This window comes from Saccopteryx bilineata, chromosome 2 (genome assembly GCF_036850765.1).
Source record: "Saccopteryx bilineata isolate mSacBil1 chromosome 2, mSacBil1_pri_phased_curated, whole genome shotgun sequence".
In the NCBI taxonomy this organism is placed as follows: Eukaryota; Metazoa; Chordata; class Mammalia; order Chiroptera; family Emballonuridae; genus Saccopteryx; species Saccopteryx bilineata.
In genome coordinates this window covers 187,018,543-187,032,276 of record NC_089491.1, presented here as the reverse complement: position 1 = coordinate 187,032,276, position 13,734 = coordinate 187,018,543, and the positions used below count along the sequence as shown (strand labels likewise).

At 43.0% G+C, this 13,734-nt stretch overlaps 1 long non-coding RNA gene across 1 annotated transcript in view; it reads right to left on the bottom strand.

Annotated features, from left to right (window-relative positions):
* The window catches only part of LOC136323085 (uncharacterized), a 72,307-nt gene that overhangs the window by 31,541 nt on the left and 27,032 nt on the right, over positions 1 to 13,734 (bottom strand). The window lies entirely within an intron of this gene.

Genomic DNA, 13,734 nt, shown 5'->3' with positions numbered 1-13,734 from the left:
TAAAATTATTCTCCTTGGAACAGATGCCACTTCTTATCTAGAAAGATACTCAGAAAGCAACATTTACAGTTATTTATAAGGCTGGTAAGCACAATGGACATATGAATAAGAAAAATTAGGTACATTTTGTTTTCTCATGGGGTACTCTCAAAGAATGACACACATTAACCATGAAATCAAAGTCTCTCTAAATCCCATATGCTCTGAATCATATTTCAGAAAACAGGCATTGTTTCTACAGATTGCATTTCTTATCACATTCAAAACAGAACAATTGTGTTCACATAGAAAACCCACTTCAGCCTGGCCTGTGGTGGTGCAGCAAATAAAACACAGACCTGGAATGCTGAGGTTGCACGCACAAAACCCTGGGCTTGCCTGGTCAAAGCACATAACAACAAGCAATCAATGAACAACTAAAGTGAAGCAACTGTGAGTTGATACTTCTCACTCTGCCCTCCCTGTAAAATCAAAAACAATAAAAATCTTTTGAAAAGAAAGACGAGAAGAAAGAAAAAAGAAAGGAAAGAAAGAAAGAAAGAAAGAAAGAAAGAAAGAAAGAAAGAAAGAAAGACCGTTTCCATAGTCCAAATTCAAAAATGTTTAAACAAGAAAGGGGTGGCCCAACCTGTGACAATCTCATAAAATTTTGGAACAGAAAATGTCTTAAGTGCTCTCTACTTGCAGTTCCAAACAATATCCTTCACAGATGGCTTTCTCACATCTGAGGAAAACATGTCTCATGACCAGGATGCACTGAGTAGCCCACCTGGTCCAACTCTTAGAACTGTCTCTTCACACAGAGGCTAAGACACCAAGTTCTTTCTCAAACATCCACGTTGTCCCAGCCTGGCCATCCAGGGAGTGCTGCTCCTACGAAGCAGTCGTCCAGTGTCTGGCTGTCTGGCATAGCTCTCAGAGGCTTTCCTTTGTGCTTTATGGTATGGCCTCGTGTCATTCAATGAATCCACCAACTGATTGCTCATGGTGTCCCTAAGGCATATCAGGAGCAGGGGATAGAAGAGGAAACCAAATAAAACTCCAGCCCTCCTGGACTTACATTCTATTAAGGAAGACAGAAAGTAAAGAGTTAAACAAGTTCATAATGTAATGCCACACATAATGGCAAATACACTGAAGGAAAAAGCAAGAGAAAGAGACTGGGAAATAGCACTGCTTCTTGGTCCTAGTGAGGAGGTGACATTGGAGCAAAGACCTGAATGAACTGAGATGGGCCATGTGAATATGTGGGGGGAAGAGCAGAGGCCCTACTGTAATATATGCTTCATGCTTGAGAAACATCAAGGAAGTCAGTATGGCTGAAGTGGGGACAGTAAGGTGATAACAGGTCAGGAGTGAGCTTGGAGAGGTAGCCAGAAGTCATGTGGCCTTGACAAGGTCACAGTCTGCAGGGTTGAGAGTAGGGATGTGATATGACTCGAACACTCTTTCCATCTTAATTGTGTCTTCTCTCCATATTCTAAATTTTACTCCTCTGTAAAAAGGAGTAACCCAGAATTGTCTCCAATACTCCAGGTGAGGCCTAACTTCTTCTTCTTTATTCTGGACATGATATTTCTATTAATACAATCTGAGACCCTTCTTGTAGTATTTAAAGAAGCCACTTATGGAATTTATTGTTTTCTTTTGCATATTGCACTCTTAAACCACACCCTTCACCTGAGTTTCTTCCCCACCTTCAGCCTTCTAACATCTGGCCTATCATCTGCTAATGTCATGGTGCTTCAGGAAACATACCAGAAGCCAAGTGGTGGTCTTATCATAACAAAGCCTTTACAGGTGCATTTTTGTATTTGCCTCATCCTGGCTCCATTTAAATTAAGTTTGAAATATTGTAAACTTGTATGGGTGGCTTTTAGGGTCCCAATGGTGAACACTTCCCTGTTAAGTTCTATCCTATCAGACTTACACATTGTTCCAGTCTTTACAAATATTTTTCGAACCTGATTCTAGCATCTTAATATAGACACGCTTCCTTCCATCTTTGTCATCACCAATTTCTTCAGGATCTCACTTGTAACAGTATTGTACTGAGTAAGGTTGAAGATGGAGTCTTGAGGCAGGTCAGCAGAGACCTCCATCAATGTTGGAATGAATCCATTATTTTGAGAAGAGATTGTCCAGTCAGCTGCAAATTAATCTAATTTACCCTATACCTACCCTACAGATAGCTCTTCATTAATCAACAAAGACACTATAAATTTTTTTGTTTAATGTCATACTGAAATGTACCTGCAATGCCTTGACCTTCTAGTCCAACCATGCTGTCAAACAAAGAAATTACGTTCTTCTTACCCTTTGCAGTTCAGATTTTCTTGGATACCTATTTTTTTTTTACCTGCTCTGGATACTTCCTCCTAGCTTAAGGCTCACCTAGCATCAGACACTGGCTACACTTAAAGGCTTGCTTTCTTGTTTTTTATTGTAATGTGCCCCAGACAATGTTGTTCTCCTAAATGCATTATATGTGTCACTATGAAAGTGAGAGTCAATTGGGATTATTTGAATCATGTTTTAAGTATACAATGAATTGATCAATCATTCAATCAATAATCTTATTCATTGCTTTCTTTATAAGTCCAGTGTTTCAAAGTAAAAACCCTTTCATACAAGAATATTTCTTTGTTTAATGTAGATTTTTGTTTACCTGTAGTCAATTTCTCCCAAAGGCTTCATAACTTTAAATGATAATTACAGATGAGGACCACTGTAACTTAAGTCACCAGTAAATCCTATACCTGTCATGTGATGTCCTCCTACCAGGAAATTCTTTCACCTCAAATCGTCAACCTCAGGATAAAAAGAACAAGAGTTTGGTTTTATATTGATCCTGAATTACTTTCAAGTCCTTCTTGTTTCTCCTTTGCAAACTAGACCACTATCTCCACAAGGACAGGGTCCAGTCTGTCCTGCCCTTCCCTATATTCACAAAGTCGGCACAATACTTAGAATATATATAGTAGGTGCTCAATAGTTCTTAAGCAGACAAAATGAGGAATAAATGAATATACATGCACAAAATGACACTTCATCTATTCATAAAATTATTTTAGTTTTGCATGGGATCAAATGTAGACATGAGCACTGCCTTCTAGAGAGGAACTTTTAGGGCAAATATAACCATCTTGGATACGTAAGTAATTAAACATTCTTGATAAGCAGTTCTCAAACATTTTGACCTCAGGGCCCATTTATACTCTTAAAAATTGTTAAGAACCCCAAAGAGTTTTTGCTTATAAGGGATATATTCATCAATATTTACCATATCAGAACTTAAAACAAAAATTTTAATACTTATTAATTCATTTAAAATATCAGCAATAAATCTATGTCAACTTATTTTTTACTATTATTATTATTATTTTGTATTTTTCTGTAGTTGGAAATGGGGAGGTAGTCAGACAGACTCCCGCATGCGCCTGACCGGGATCCACCCAGCATGCCCACTGGGGGTGATGCTCTGCCCATCTGGGGCGTCACTCTGTTGCAACCAGAACCATTCTAGTGCCTGAGGCAGAGGCCATAGAGCCATCCTCAGCGCCCGGGCCATCTTTGGTCCAATGGAGCCTTGGCTATGGGAGGGGAAGAGAGAGACAGAAAGGAAGGAGAGGGGGAGGGGTGGAGAAGCAGATAGGCACCTCTCCTGTGTGCCCTGGCTGGGAATCGAACCTGAGACTCCTGCACGCCAGGCCAATGCTCTACCACTGAGCCAACCGGCCAGGGCCAAATCTATGTCAATTTAATTAATGCTTTATGAAAATGTATTTTCCATAAAAACAAAATTGAGGAGAATGACATTATTTAAAAACCTTGCAAATCTCTTGACTGTTTGCTTAGAAGTCAGCTGGATTCTCATATCTGCTTTTGCTTTGCTCTGTGGTCATACGACAGGTCTATGGCCTTTGAAAAACGCCCCTGTACACTTATGAGAGAACTACCGTGGGAGGGGTCAACTATGTCTTAATATTACATGAAAATAATTTTGATCTGTAGATCTCCTGAAAGGATTGTGAAGCCCCCTAGACTGTATTTTGAGAACCACTAGTCTAAATATTTATACTTTTAAAATAATAATAGCTATTGAATTCATAACATTTTCTTCTTTGCCTTGAATATTAAAGTTCAGAGCTAGGTTTAGCAATCAGTTCACCAGGAATTAGAGCCCATCCATCTTTGGTCACTGCTCAGAGGCTACCTGCTTCTTTCTTGGCTTTTATTTATTTTTCAGTATTAATAGTTTGGGGTCATATTTCTTCTGTAGATCTATATCTATATATAAATATATTTACATGCTTATCTATTCATACATACGTCTCAATACAGACAAGTTCAAAGTTACACTTTTTTACTTCATTTTCTTTATCTATCTGGGTAACATACCTCAACAGAATGAAATATATAACAGTCACATAAGAGGTTAAGACACTTCTCAGGTTGTATGAATGGGCTTTCTTAGCAAAAACCAAAGGATAGGGGTTGAACTGCAAGAAAACTGCTATCTAAAAACTACAGCTCTATGATAGACAACTTATCAATCAAGAAATTAGGCAGATAATCGAAATCTGCAGTGTTTGAATTGAAGCATATGATAGTAACACTTCTAAAGTGTCTGCACACTGCCTTCCTTTCTTCTGTCTGGGAGTACAACCTTCAGCACCCTAATGATGTGAGCTCTGAGCCACATCTGTCTCAGGGTACCTTACCTGGGGCCATCCTTGCTTGGATCTGGTTATGCTAATCACTGTCTCCCTCTTGGGAATTTCATACTGGCCTGAGCCTGGCCAGTCACCAGGGTTCATCTCTTCAGTATAGACATGGGGTCATGGTAGCTGTTGACAGATCACAGAGAAGAAGGAAGGAGAGTTGATGGCAGAGAGAAACGGAGTAGAGAAGACTGGTGGAAAAGGAGTCCTGCCTGGGCTCCAGGAACCGTCTGTCCCTGGGCGTCATGAGACACACTTCATGCACACAGTTTCTTTAAGCTTAAGTTGATTACCTGCAGCCAGAGGGTATTAACTAAGGCAAAGACAAAAGCCAGAACCATCTGTGAGTTTTTTTCTACAGCCAGTATCTGAAAGTCCCAAAGGAACTATAGGTCCTAAATCTGCATTACTGAGTCTCTGAAGGCTTCCAACAGGCCCAAACAGCTTCCCATCCAAGGCCAACTAGATGATGAAGTGGCATGCCCTCCAACTTTCCCTCCCCGAAGGGCCGATGTTCAGGTGACTGGAGTTAGCAACTGACTCTACGGGTTGGTATTTGCTAAGGGCACACACCCAGGGACTTCAATGGCAGAAATCCACAGGTGCCAGAGAGGAGGCTGGCAATTATGCCTTCAGTCACCTGCCTGTTTTCCACTCCTTTCAATCAGCGCACCCCAGAGCTCTGACCCTCTGTAACTGGTGAACCACCTACTTTCATAAGTGCCAATTTTTATCAGCTGGGCAGATGAAAATAAAGATGCCGGAGGGCTGATTTCTCCTTAGCTGTTTTCGGAAGTCAAAAGATGCTACACAGACAGGTGGGACAGCAGAAAGTAAGTGCCACCACCCTGGGGGGGCTAGTGTGCTTACTGCAGCAGAGCAGCCGTGTGATGGGAGGCCATCAGTACACCTCCCAGGCCTGTCTTCACAGTGGCAGCATGAGGAGATAGAACGGGATTGTCTTTAATATCTCTTCCATCAACTTTATACAGTCTTTGAAAGTTGGCAAGATTTACACAGACTTTCATCTGATTTTATGACATAGTTCATTTCCGGCAACCAAGCCAGCACAGCCCGAGCGTGAGGAAGTAAGTGGCACTGTCTGGGAAGATTTAAGAGGTGCTGGAAGGCCTGAGAGTCTCCCTCACTGTTCTGCCACAGCCAAGGCCTGAGGGTGCCTGGCCCCAAAGCCAGACCTGAGACCCACACAGTGTTTTTTTGTTGTTGTTGTATTTTTAATTTTTTTATTTATTCATTTTAGAGAGGAGAGAGAGAGGGATAGAAAGAGAGAGAGAGAAGGGGAGAGGAGCAGGAAGCATCAACTCCCATATGTGCCTTGACCAGGCAGGTCCAGGGTTTCGAACTGGCGACCTCAGTGTTTCCAGGTCGACGGTTTATCCACTGCGCCACCACAGGTCAGGCACACAGTGTTTTTGTAGATGGGCTGGTCAGAAGGCAAACACCTGCATTGCCCATTGTGTCTCATGGGAAGATCAAGGGCGGTAGCAAACAGGGCTGGCAGTTGAGTATGCAGGGCAGCCTGCAAGTGGTGAAGAGCTCCAAGGGCCAGATGAGTGAGCCACTCTAAGCCAATGACTCGCTTAGGGAGGTAAGTGGGTTGTTAGCTTCTGCTTCATTCAGACCTACCTGCTTCCCTTTTCCTCTCTAGGGTGCCCTAAAGGGGGGAGGAGCTGGTCTCGCCAGCCTCCAAGCATCCTTTCCCTCCTCCTCACAAGGAAAGCCTCATTTAGGTATCTGAAGGAAAAGGAATTTCTTAGAGGCAGGCTGAGCTTCAGCGGCTACCATCAGGCTGTCATGACAACAAGACTCAGGAAAGCTGGACACCCTGAGGAAAAATGGCCCAATTCTATGGTGAAGAGGCTGCCTGGAACCCCTGAGGCCCCTTCCATGGTAGGGGATCTGTTTTCTTCTCTACTTGGCTGTCCACCTAAGGAGCCTCAGGCCTGCTACCTCATCCACATTAGTGCAATACTAACTCGTTTGCACTCTGTGGAAACGTGTACAACACTGTAGTTGAGAAACAGATTTCCTACTGTCTTTCTCAGAACTCTGGGCTTGTCAAATCTTTATCTCACTTTAAGATGAGTATTAGAATGTGTTCCGGTGACTTAGGAGTATAGATGTTGAGTAGTAGTAAGAATACAGTGGTCCCTCGTCTATCGCAGGGGTTAGGTTCCAGAACCCCCCATGATAGGTGAAAATCCACAAAGTAGCAACCATATATTTATTTTATTATTTATATATATTTTAAGGTTTTATAAACCCTCCCCACACTCTTATAAACCTTTCCCACACTGTTATTAACCTTTCCCACACTCTTATAAACACATCCTATGCTCTTAAACACTTTCTACACTCTTAAACCTATGTAATTTTAACAACATATAAAATTCTATATGGGTACTCACCAGTGAATATACAACTTGAATGATGAAATGATGATTTAATATTATTTTAATATGTTTTAATAAATATTTTTATATATTTTTATATTGTTTTCAAAATGTTAGGCTAGAAAATGCTTATTTTATCACAAAAATAATTAAAATAATAAATATATAAAAATACCTATATACCACAAAATCCTGCAATATAGTGAAAAATACACAATACAAAATTAGATATCTGCAATTTAAAAATCTGCGATACAGTGAGACCGCAAAAAGTGATCCACGATATGGCAAGGGACAACTGTAGTTACTAAGCAAAGACATTCTCAGTGGTATCTTGAAACCTTTTGAAAAGAAACTATTGGAGGAGCCTGAGAGAACCAGGTGTACTTTTATATTTGCTGAGAATAAACAGGAAAGGAATATACATATGTGCTGAACCACAAGTCCCATCACCTATATCACAGAACACCAATCTCCTTCGTTTCCAGAATGAACACCTTATAAACTACCTCAGGAGCCAAGGATCCCAATTTTTCCCAGTGTTCTTCATAGTTCAGCAGAGATTTCTGGGTTTATAGCAAGAGTCCCATTAAACCTTCAAGTTTAACTTGCCTTGTTGGTCTCCCCCTCTTCATAATTGTATATTCCTTCGCAGAAAAATGGGAATTTCAGGGACTTCTAAAAATCCTTTTGGATAAACCAGTAATTTTACACAGGCCCTGGGGATTTCCCTAAGGAACCACTGGAGACTTTGGTTAACTAGAGACTTAATTCCCACCCTGGTTAAGGTCTAGGAATTCTGACTCCTGCTAATGAAAGGCCTCAGGATGTTGTATCCTGAGGGATAGAATGCACTGGCTATGTCCATTGTGAAATATAAATCTGGGAGAACTCTGAGCACCTACCTACCTTCACACTGTCAACCAATGGTCGTTGGCACCAATTTAACACCAAAAAAATACCCAATTTTGGATTCGGTGAAGAAGAAAACGTTATTCAGTGCAAAACATCTCAACTGTGATACAGCACGGCTGTGAAAACAGCACAATGGTGAGGTAGTCCTGGGCCAAGCCCTTCTCTGGCTAGATAGCTCTGCTCTGCACCTAGATGGTCTGCTGTGCTTTGTGCCAGTCAGCTCCAGCAAGATACCTCTGGTGTTTCAACTCCACCAGGGAGACACAATGTAATTTTCGGTCTTCAGCCAAAAGGGATATTGTGCTCTTTAAGCCAAAACTGGCTTATATGGATAGGAGTCCCCGCCCCTGGTCTCTGACTGGTTCTTCCTCATGCAAATGAGGACTCCAAATTCTTATAGTCCGGACTAGACAGAATACAGCCAGTATGATTGGCCAGAGCTGTGCAGTTCTGAGGAAAGCCTCAGTCCTATTGGTTGAAATAGGATTCCAAAAATTCCTTTATAAGGGCTGGTTCAGATGGCAGAAAGAGTGCGAGCTGACAGTTCAGCTTTGAGGCATGCAATTTAGTTTAGAGGCTTCTGTGAGAAGTGCAGTTTGCACGGGAGGCCCTTGTGCAGAAATGGCTTTTAGGTTCTGCTCTTCTATTTGAGCCTAGTTAGCTACCAAGAGCCCTTCTTAGGAGTGTTTTTTTTTTTTTCCTCCTCAAGGTTCACAAAACTAACCTATCTCCCAAACAAGGTATCAGTTTCATCTGTGCTGAAGCTAAACCATTTTATCTTAAACCAGCAAATAGTCATTATTTGGGCTTTGGAGTTAAGCAGATGTAGGTTTGAGTCCTGGGTCTGCCACTAAGAAGTGTGCAGTCATGGGCAAGTCAATTAGCCTATCCATGCCTCAGTGTCCACAAGTGTAAAATGAGAATAAAGGACTGTCCTGATTATTACAAGGATCAAATGTAACAAATTTGGCAAAGTTCTTAGCACAATGCCTGACAAGTTAGTTGTTTTTTTTATCAGGTACCTACTATGGGAGGGCCTGTCCTTGGGGAAAGCAGGTACTGTACTCTCTGGCCGGACCAATTGAGCTTGAAGTAGTCATTTCTGGCAGAAATACCATGGACTTCCTTCCTAGGGTCTCTTGTCCAGTTCTCCCTATCCTCTGTATCTTTATTTATACCTGCCTCTCCTGCTACGCACCCAAACCTGCTCAGCCCCGAGAGCCTAGTCGGTCTCAGTCCCTGTTTGTGCCTCAGAGAGCACTGGCCGCAGACCAGGCTGGGCCTGGGTGGGAGCCACCAACCCTTGTGTAAGGCCGCTTCTTGGGCAGCGACCAGAGCCAGGCTGCAGCGCAGCTGCCAGTGGGGCTGCCGGCAAACTTCCTCAGCTGAATTGACCCAGGGCCTTGAAACCACACTCAGCCCCAATCTGTGTCCTGCGTGGAGGGAGGGGCAGCCCGCAGCCCAGGGGACGTGAGCAGGTGGGCAAGGGGAAGGAGTGGAGAGAAGGTGGAGTGAGAAGCGAGGAAAGAGGAGGAAGACTCAAGAAAGAGTGAAGCTGGGGGGCGGGGGACAAAAAGGAAGTCGAAAGAGGAAGTGGGGAAATAAATAGTAAAAGGAGCAGGAGGGCTTAGAGCCCTCTGGGCGGCTAGAGGACCTGGTAGGGATTGAGAACCCTGCTCCTGGGCAGGGAAGACGCTTTGGATTCTGTGGGAATAATACGCAAGTTCTTTAAGTTCTTTAGCTTCTCTGAGGCCCAGGAGCAGGCAGCCGGGTTTGTTTACCGCGGAGCTTCTCTGAAACAACTGAGAAAAAAAAAAGCTGTCGGCCCTCCGCCTCGGCCCCGCCCAACGCCCGGCGCAGGAGGCGGCAGCGCAGGGCGCGGGCCCGAGGGCCACTTGCCTGTGGCCACTGCGCGCAGATTCTAGGACTCCTTTCCGTTACACTTCCGGGAGAGAGGAGGCTTTCCTTAAAAATCCACCGGACCTCTTGGATGTTCTTTTGTTTTACAGTGGAACACTACAATTAAAAAGACATAGCCATGAAAATAAGTGCGATTAGAACTTGCCGGCCCCATTTCCTAGGCTTTTGGTCGGGGTTTGAACCTGAGAGTCCTGGCCTGCCGGTCCGGTGAGCGCCTTTCCGGACCGTGCACCCCGCTGCTGGTGCCAGTGCGCTGCGTTCACTACGCCAGGCTTGGGACCAGGCTTCGGACGCGGCACTACAGGAACTTAACTACAAGAAGGTGTGAGCTTTGCCCTGTTAACACTGACTCCCTTGATAACACGAACTAAATGCATACACATTGCAAAAATAAAGCTGCACAGGGAAAGGGGTCTTTTTAACCTCACCATAAAATAGAGATGAAATGTTCCCTAACGCAATGCCAATAGTGAAAGAATGGAGAATTATTTGGACCGTGAAATGCTAAAAACTAAAACTCTCGGGCCAGTTCTAGCACGTATATCATTATATCTTGTGTTTTATCAGGTCTTCATGTGTGTGACAGAGAATTTCTGCCCGGCAACAGAGCAACTTTAACACTTCAGTAGCAACAAGTCCCAGTAGGGAAAATTCCAAACGCAATTATTATAAAGCAGTATGAGGTGCTTACTGAAACTGAAGTTCTTCCCCCAGAGAGTTTACTTCACCTACCTTTAAAAGGAGCTGAAAGGCCAGGGAATCATATTCAAATCGGTCAATGCCAACTGAAGATCACTCCAAAACCTGAATAAAGCAGCCCTATAATGGTAAGCTAATGGAAAGACACAATTCGGTTTACAAAAAGGCCACATCTGATACTTCTGTAGGAAAGGGAAAAATAAAACACTAAAAACGATCTGATGCATGTTTTATCAAATGAAACCAGCAGTAGTGACAGTCAGGCTCTGTCTTCACATAAGCAGGATGCAGACACAGGTCTCTGGTCTGCCCCATTTTCACTAAGCAATATCACAGTCACTTGAGCTTAACTCCTGGGATTTGCATAGTCCAGACCAGAGGCTGCAGGCAGAAGCCCCAGCGGCCTGTCCTTGTTTTCCAGACCTGTTTGGCCTTCAAGATGTGTTTTTAAACTTTTTAATTAGTTACCTATATTTAAAAATCATAATGTTTCATATGAGAAGCTGGACTTTTCACTTCCCTTTGAAACACGAGAAGACCCAACCCCAGGCAGCTAGAGCAGAGTAGCAGCATGAGATACGACAATCTGTACCATCCTAATTGTCTTCTGCTCCCCACCACTGTGCACCCAAGTTTTCTAGTTCACCCCAAACAAACCACATCACCCAGCACTCAGCTTTTTAAATTATGATTATTCAAGTGATGGATGATTTAGACAACACTGTAGGTCTAGGCCTAAGCATTCATAATTAATGACTTCAAATCTTGATTTCCACAAATTCATCTTTTTTTTTTTTCTTTTTTTTTTTTAAGTATGAGGAGGGGAGATAGTGAGACAGACTCCCTCATAGACCCTGATCAGGGATCTACAGGGCAACCCCATCTGGGAAGATGCTCAAATCAATGGTGCTATTTTTAGCACCTGAGTCTGACATACTCCAACCAAGGGAGTTATACTCAGCACCTGGGGGCAACACTCAAACCAATCAAGCCACTGGCTGTGGGAAGGGAAAAGGGAGAGAAGGGAGAGAGAGGGTGGGGAGAGAGACAGTCACTTCTTTTGTGTGCCCTGACTAGGAATCAAATCTGGGAAATCCATATGCCAGGCAGATGCTCTAGTCTAGCCAACTGCCCAGGGCCTTTTTTTTTTTTTCTTAATAGAGAGGGAGGAGAGAGATGAGAAGAATCAACTCGTATTTGCTTCACTTTAGTTGGTCATTGATTGTTTCTCATACATGCCTTGACCAAGGACTCAAGCCCAGCCAATGACCCCCTTGGTCAAGCCAGTGACCTTGGACTCAAGCCAGCAACCTTGGAATCATGTCTATGATTCCGCACTCAAGCTGGCAAGCCTGCACTCTAGTCAGAGACCTTAGGGTTCCTAACTGGGAACCTCAAGCGTTCTAGGTTGACACTCTATCCACTGTGTTACCTCCAGTCAGCTTCACAAATTCATCTTGACAGATTCAACCAATCAGAAACTGGTTTTAAGTGCATTTCCTGAAGACAGGTGCCACGGAATGTCCCTGTTCAGAAGCACACGGCCTCAGGACATAAACCTGACTTGCACTCCCCCTAGGTACTTGCTGAACAATGTTAAACAAGTTAGTTACTGTCCTGGAGCTTGTTTCCTTAAAAATAGATATAATAAAACCACCTTCTTGGATTATTGAATATTAAATTATTATGTGTGAAAACATCTTCAACAGTAACCACCCTAAATATTAGCTGCCCTCACCCTTGAGAGTTTAGTTACTAATGTGAATATGTACTTGAGAGAAAATTCTTCACTAAATCTTTTTAATTATCTGCAAAACCTTCCTTTAGTAGAATCCAAACTTTGGTATGTAGGAGATTTACCTGGATACTTGTTTATAATGGTATTTTCTGGGTTCCTCACTCAGGATTTTGATTTGGGAATTCCCAAATGTGGCCTTGGGGTTTGACATTTTAACATTTAATTTTCATGTCATATTGCACTCTGGTATGGAACAGTTACTTCCATGTTACACGTGGACACTTGGCTTAGGTACTCATTAAATAGTTGTGGAATTTTATTCCCTTTGACAAATCTGTCTTCTGGAACTTAGTTTATGTTCTTTCACTCATCAGATATTTATAGAGCAACTTCTCAGCCAGGCACTGGTCCAGAAGCTGGGTGTATGGCAAGGACCAAATAAAAGTCCCTGCCCACATGAAACTTCTGTTCTAGTCGAGGAAGAATGGCCATATAAACAACCTATTTTGAATTCTTGTGTATTCAATTGTTATCTGTACCCTGACATTTGCTGCAATCTTGTTTGCTCTGACTCCTATTTCAGTTCCCTGCCAGGTAGACTTTTTTCCCAACCCTGGTCTGTACAACCCTTACTCAGTGGAGATTCTATTTGTGGCCAGAGAGCTCTCCCGTTAGCCAGATGCATTTTGAAACAAAACGTCTGCATTTCCTCTAGGCTTTAACCAAGGTTAACCATTTTTTTTCAAAAGCCATAATCTTCCACAATAGGCTAACTTTTAAAAATGCAACTTGTATATTCTCTTCTTACAGAATATTAGGGGAAAGACTTGGTAGAATTCAAATGACTCTGCTGTCTCATTTATTTTGTCTAATATTGCTTTTCGTTTTAAGCTTTGTAGCAGTTATGCCAGATATAAAAATAACTCTACGTTTTTGTGTGTGTATTTTTCTGAAGTAAGAAGCAGGGAGGCAGGCAGACAGACTACCCACATGTGCCCAACTGGTATCCACCAGGCATGCCCACTAGGGGTCGATGCTCCATTGCAACCAGAACCATTCTAGCACCTGAGGCAGAGGCCATGGAGCCATCCTCAGCGTCCAGGCCAACTTTGCTCCAATGGAGCCTTGGCTATGGGAGGAGAAGAGAGAGATAGAGAGAAAGGAGAGGGGGAAGGGTGGAGAAGCAGATGGGCACTTCTCCTATGTGCTCTGGCTGGGCATTGAACCTGGGACATCCACATGCCAGGTGGATGCTCTGCCACTGAGCCAACTGGCCAGGGCAACACTGGCTACTTTGCATTCATATTTCATAAGTTATTTTGAG